Here is a 5,824-nt window from a genome sequence, read left to right on the forward strand (position 1 = left end):
GGAGAACAGCGGGGAAGAGAAACTGGATGTCAGACGAAACTGTAAATGTGAAACCCTGCCTGAATGTGGTTTCTTGGTCATTAAAGAAACCGTAAAATGTGAGCAACATGTATGTACATGTTTGTATTTTTTAGAGAATAATGCTTATGCGTGATTATTGAAAAAACTGAAACTTAAAGTGTCTGAAATAAGGCCACAAAACACATACTAAATATGTGTCCACAAGACTTTTGACTAATGAGTGTTGCCTAGAATTTTTGCCTCAAAATGATCTGAAAATCATCCTGCCTAATCATTTACACAAAACAATACATTGATTTAAATTTTATAAGACACCTTTTGTTTGGAAAGGCAATATCCGTGGAGGCGTGTTCACACCTGAGAAGACAAAGGCCGGATAATGTGCCACGTACATAATGAGCTGCATATTAATTAGCCTTTCACACAGGTGTGCCACAGGATCCCAAAGAATGCAAGGACAAAAACAAAAAAAAATTATCTATATATACATATTTTACAATTAGAAATTGTAACCAATTACAAATAGGTTACAATTACAACAACAACTACAATTTTAACAATATTTCAAGTGTATTTCTTTGTAAAAAGTATACATTTTATCATACGTATTAAAAAGGTAAGGATTCATTAGTTTGAATATTGGAAAAAAACTCTATAATAAATCTTAGTTGATAATTCAATATACCTACTTTATTTTTGACAAAACATAATACTATAGTATATTTAACTATGAGCAGAAATTGGTGAACAAAAGCGTACCTATTTAATGTGACAGTAGTCTTTTTTTACAGTCAAAACTTTATAATCAAAATAATGATTATAGTCAAAATAATTTGGCTAAACATTCATATTTAGTCTGTAACATATTGTGTATGATATATTAGCATATACATGTGAATTTTGCAGTTTGTTGCTTATACAAACATTTTATTTCAACATATTTCAGTCTATTTTTACTCCTCTTAGTAGGCTATAGCAATATAGTTTGGATGTGTTCATGTAAACATGACGTTTACTAATTTAGGTGCGACAGTGATTGAATGGCACAGACACGCGCTGTATAACTGTAGTAAACAAAGCGTGCGTGCCTGTGCCATTCAATCACTCTCGCACCTAAATTAGTAAACGTCATGTTTACATGAACACATCCAAACTATATTGCTATATTTACCAATTACATGTTAAGAATTTTAAATGGGCTACAAACTTAAATAGCTTCAAAATATACAAACTAGTAAATAAAGAGGAACAAAGAAAAACATTACAAGCAGTAAACAAAGAGTGATTTCAGTATTTTAAAGTAGGCAGTCTGAACATTTTCCATTCAAGAGCTGGAGTGATTTTCCCCCTATAAGATAAGCTGCAATCACACTAATGCACATATCTCTTTTGAAATTGTAAATGTGGTTTGTCCTGTTGGTTTAAGATATAACTGACCGTGTTTACATTACTTTTGTGTCAAAAGCATTTTGAGATGCAAGTACATTTAATCAATGAGTCGCTCACAGCCGCATGCACGAGCACTCTTCACAAGGCGCGCGTAAGTATTTTAAAATGAAAGCAGCTTTCTCAGTGATTTTCATATTTTTAATTTATAAGCCAACTGCATTCCAAAAGACATAAATAATGCCTTTGTGGAGCATTTGTAAGGAAAATTCCGGCGGCCAAGACCGCACACTTCAAGAGTAACATCAAAGCGGCAAAACCTGTGCAATGAAGCCCGCGACTGGCCTTGTAATTCGCTTAAACCCCGAACTTTATGAATGCTTATTTTTCGGAAGGTTCGAGCGGTGTCGTGTGTGTGTGTGTTTGTGTGTGTGTATGTGTATGTGTATGTGTATGTGTATGTGTATGTGTATGTGTGTGTGTGTGTGTGTGTGTGTGTGTGTGTGTGTGTGTGTGTGTGTGTGTGTGTGTGTGTGTGTGTGTGTGAGAGAGAAATTAGAAGCAAGCAGAATGCGGTTGTTTCTAAAGCACGCGAAGCGTCATCACACATCCGTGTTTAAAAACTAAGCTCAGACTCGATCCTGAAATTCTCTGAATCGATCCAGAATTGTTGGAGAGAGACTAAATAACACAATATCACATACATAAAAAATAAACTGTTCTTTCCTGCATGCCAGACCTATGCGTAGCGTGCCAAGTTGATGCTTGATCTGCAGACTGCTTTTCTCTCGCGTACCACGTGACCAGTGTAATCGCAGCTTTTGCGGTTACAAAATCGCATTTCATCATATCACGATATTATCGCAAATGCAATTAATCGTTCAGCCCTAAATAATATTCTTCAACTTTTTTAAAAGGAATGTAGCTTCATCACTACCTCCGCCTGCAACTTGGAGTGTGCTTAGCAACAAAGTCAGAAATCAGAAAGAGTAAGTACATATTTACATACACTTTTACAGATGTTAGTTCAATTTTGTTTATACTTAGTGTTAATGTCACGGGGTGACTAAAAGCGGAACCTTAGTTGCAGAAATTGGGCCCGGGGAACGTTTCCGGCGTAACACTGGACCGGTTCCGGGAAAACACGGAAGTAGGGAGAAACAGCGAAGTAGAGATGACGAACGCGATTGTTGTCAGCTGTGCAGCGGGGAAAGATCCTGAAGGGTGATTGGACCATGAGGAACATAAAAGAGGTTGATACAGAGAGGAAGGGAAGCGGTGGAGCGGGAAAGCGAATCGCAGAGACGCAACGGAGGTCGGGTGAAGAGACAGCGAGGAAGTGGCTAGCGGTGGAAAGCACGAGGCTTAAAAAGAGATAAGTGATGGTCTCTTCCCACCGAACATAGTATTTGGATCTGTCATGGTATTATTGGGTGGGAGATTTACTTCAATTTGTTTCTTGAAGAGGTTGTAACGGGACTGCGTCTACAGACATTCATTTGGGGGAGAAGAAGAGGAGCGCTTCAGATGCGACATTGAAGTGCAGAGTTTGTTTACACCTGTCATAGAGATTCTGTTCGCCGAGGCTGCCGTCAGGGGCCCGCATGCTGATTTCGGTGGGTGAGGTTTTGCGAGTGCAGTGCCGGTCATTCTAATCACGTGTGCAGTTGAGGGTGTCGTAGTGGAAGCACGAGTGGGGAGAGAAAGCTGTGGCATGTGCGGCATCCGAACGAACAGAGCTACGACGGAATCGCATTCCTCATTGTTGTCAACTGAGCTACATCCTCGCTGTTGCACCCGGCCCTGTATCTAAGAAGAAAGAGTGAGCATATTGAATCCATACTAACACACTCTGTTTAACAGTCTATGCTGAAGTCCCGCTGAGCCAAAGAACTGAGCCACATCCTCGCTGCTGCATCCAGCCCTGTATCTGAGAAGAAAGAGTGAGCATATTGAATCCATACTAACACACTTGTTTTCCAGTCTATGCTGAAGTCCCGCTGAGCCAGAGAATTGAGCCACATCCTCGCTGCTGCATCCAGCCCTGTATCTGAGAAGAGAGAGCGAGCATATTGAATCCATACTAACACACTCTGTTTAACAGTCTATGCTGAAGTCCCGCTGAGCCAGTGAACCGAGCCATATCCTCACTGTTGCATCCAGCCCTGTATCTGAGAAAGAGTGAGCATAGTGCATCCATCCTAATCTGCCTGTTAACCAGTCTATGCTGAAGTCCCGCTGAGCCAGAGAACTGAGCCGCATCCTCGCTTATGCATCCAGCCCTGTCTCTGAGAAGAAAGAGTGAGCATATTGAATCCATACTAACACACTCTGTTTAACAGTCTATGCTGAGGTCCCGCTGAGCCAGTGAACCGAGCCATATCCTCGCTGTTGCATCCAGCCCTGTATCGGAGAAAGAGTGAGCATAATGCATCCATACTAATCTGCTTGTTTACCAGTCTATGCTGAAGTCCCGCTGAGCCAGAGAACTGAGCCACATCCTCGCTGCTGCATCCAGCCCTGTATCTGAGAAGAAAGAGTGAGCATATTGAACCCATACTAACACACTCTGTTTAACAGTCTATGCTGAAGTCCCGCTGAGCCAGTGAATCGAGCCACATCCTCGCTGTTGCATCCAGCCCTGTATCTGAGAAAGAGTGAGCATATTGCATCCATCCTAATCTGCTTGTTTACCAGTCTATGCTGAGCCAGAGAACTGAGCCACATCCTTGCTGCTGCATCCAGCCCTGTATCTGAGAAGAAAGAGTGAGCATATTGAATCCATACTAACACACTCTGTTTAACTGTCTATGCTGAAGTCCCACTGAGCCAGTGAACCGAGCCATATCCTCGCTGTTGCATCCAGCCCTGTATCTGAGAAAGAGTGAGCATATTGCAATCATGCTAATCTGCTTGTTTACCAGTCTATGCTGAAGTCCCGCTGAGCCAGAGAACTGACCCACGTCTTCGCTGCTGCATCCAACCCTGTATCTGAGAGAGTGAGCATATCGAATCTATACTAACACACTCTGGGTACCAGTCCATGCTGAAGTCCCGCTGAGCCAGTGAACCAAGCCACGTCCTCGCTGCTGCATTGAGCCCTGTATCGGAGGAAGAGTAAGCATATTGTATCCATCCTAATCCGCTTGCTTACCAGTCTATTCTGAAGTCCCGCTGAGCCAGTGAACCGAGCCACATCCTCGCTGCTGCAGCCAGCCCAGTATCTGAGAAGGAGTGAGCAAATTGAATCCATACTAACACACTCTGTTTAACAGTCTATGCTGAAGTCTCGCTGAGCCAGTGAACCGAGCCACATCCTCGCTGTTGTATCCAGTCCTGCTTCCGAGTATAAAGAGGGAGCATACTGAATCCATACCAATCCACTCGGTCTGCAGTCTCGTTGGCCTAGCGACTCGAGCTCAATCCCCACTGCTGTCATCCAGGTCGGACTTGTCGACACTGGAGGAACGGTTGGCCTGTTCTCTCCCCTTGAGATTGCCTTTTAAATAAATAAACTCAAGATTACTTTTACTCTGTTGTCCGTCGTCCTTGAGCTGCGGGGTAGCTCCCCAGGGGGGGAAGGTACAGTAGAAGGAGGGAGGGTTGGTCGACAAGCAGAGCCCCCACATACACCGCCCTCCGACCTGTGACATTAATACAATATGAGCCTGTATGACTTAATTATTTATTTTTGGAGATTAGTTGATGATGTTACATATGTTTTGTGTTATCAGCATTGCTAAATGTCCATCAGTAATGCATGTGCTAGAATAGTACTCTGTAAAATATATGATAATGTAGGATTACAAATTTATTTAAATGTTTAATTTAGATTTCCAATACAATAGTATTTTATATTGAGAAAGTTTAGAAATGATGAGACCAGGAAATCTCTGCAAACGGTAGGGGTTCCCAGCGGGATATTCCTGACTGTCCCATCTCAGTACGAGAAGGCTAGGCTTTTCCTGTTCTCGTTGTTTACCGGGTGAAGAGTCATGCTGAGCAAGTTTGAACACCTGTTATTTTATTACTGAGACCATTTGTCTCATCTCAGTACGAGAAGTCTATGCCTTTCCTGTTCTCATGTCTCAGCTCATTTACATGCTTTGTTCATCACAATGTAATCCCTCCCCCTTGAAATGTATATATGAACTCAATGTATACTGCCTTAGACTAGACTTCACTTGACTTGGGTACGGAGCAGACTACAGCAAATAAAGAATCCTGCTTAAATAAGTCTCCTGGTTTTCGCTTCTGAGTTTTTCTACACTGAAGAAGGAAGAAGTTTACGACAGAATAATAGTTTTTAACTTTTTTTTAAAAAGGAATGTAGCTTGTTTACTCTCGCCTTCCACTGCAACGAGGACACGCAGCATCAAGTCAAGTCAAGTCAAGTCAAGTCAAGTCATCCTCATTT

General features: G+C 42.1%; 1 long non-coding RNA gene across 1 annotated transcript; it reads left to right on the forward strand.

The window, feature by feature from the left end:
- The first annotated feature begins 4,364 nt into the window (after positions 1–4,364).
- Positions 4,365–4,938, forward strand: LOC143744651 (uncharacterized). Its single transcript, XR_013205867.1, has 2 exons — positions 4,365–4,575; positions 4,705–4,938. It is a non-coding gene; the product is annotated as an uncharacterized LOC143744651 (long non-coding RNA).
- Positions 4,939–5,824: the final 886 nt, after the last annotated feature.

Source organism: Siphateles boraxobius, unplaced genomic scaffold, assembly GCF_051911475.1.
Source record: "Siphateles boraxobius isolate OS27281-9 unplaced genomic scaffold, OSU_SipBor_1 20, whole genome shotgun sequence".
Classification (NCBI taxonomy): Eukaryota; Metazoa; Chordata; class Actinopteri; order Cypriniformes; family Leuciscidae; genus Siphateles; species Siphateles boraxobius.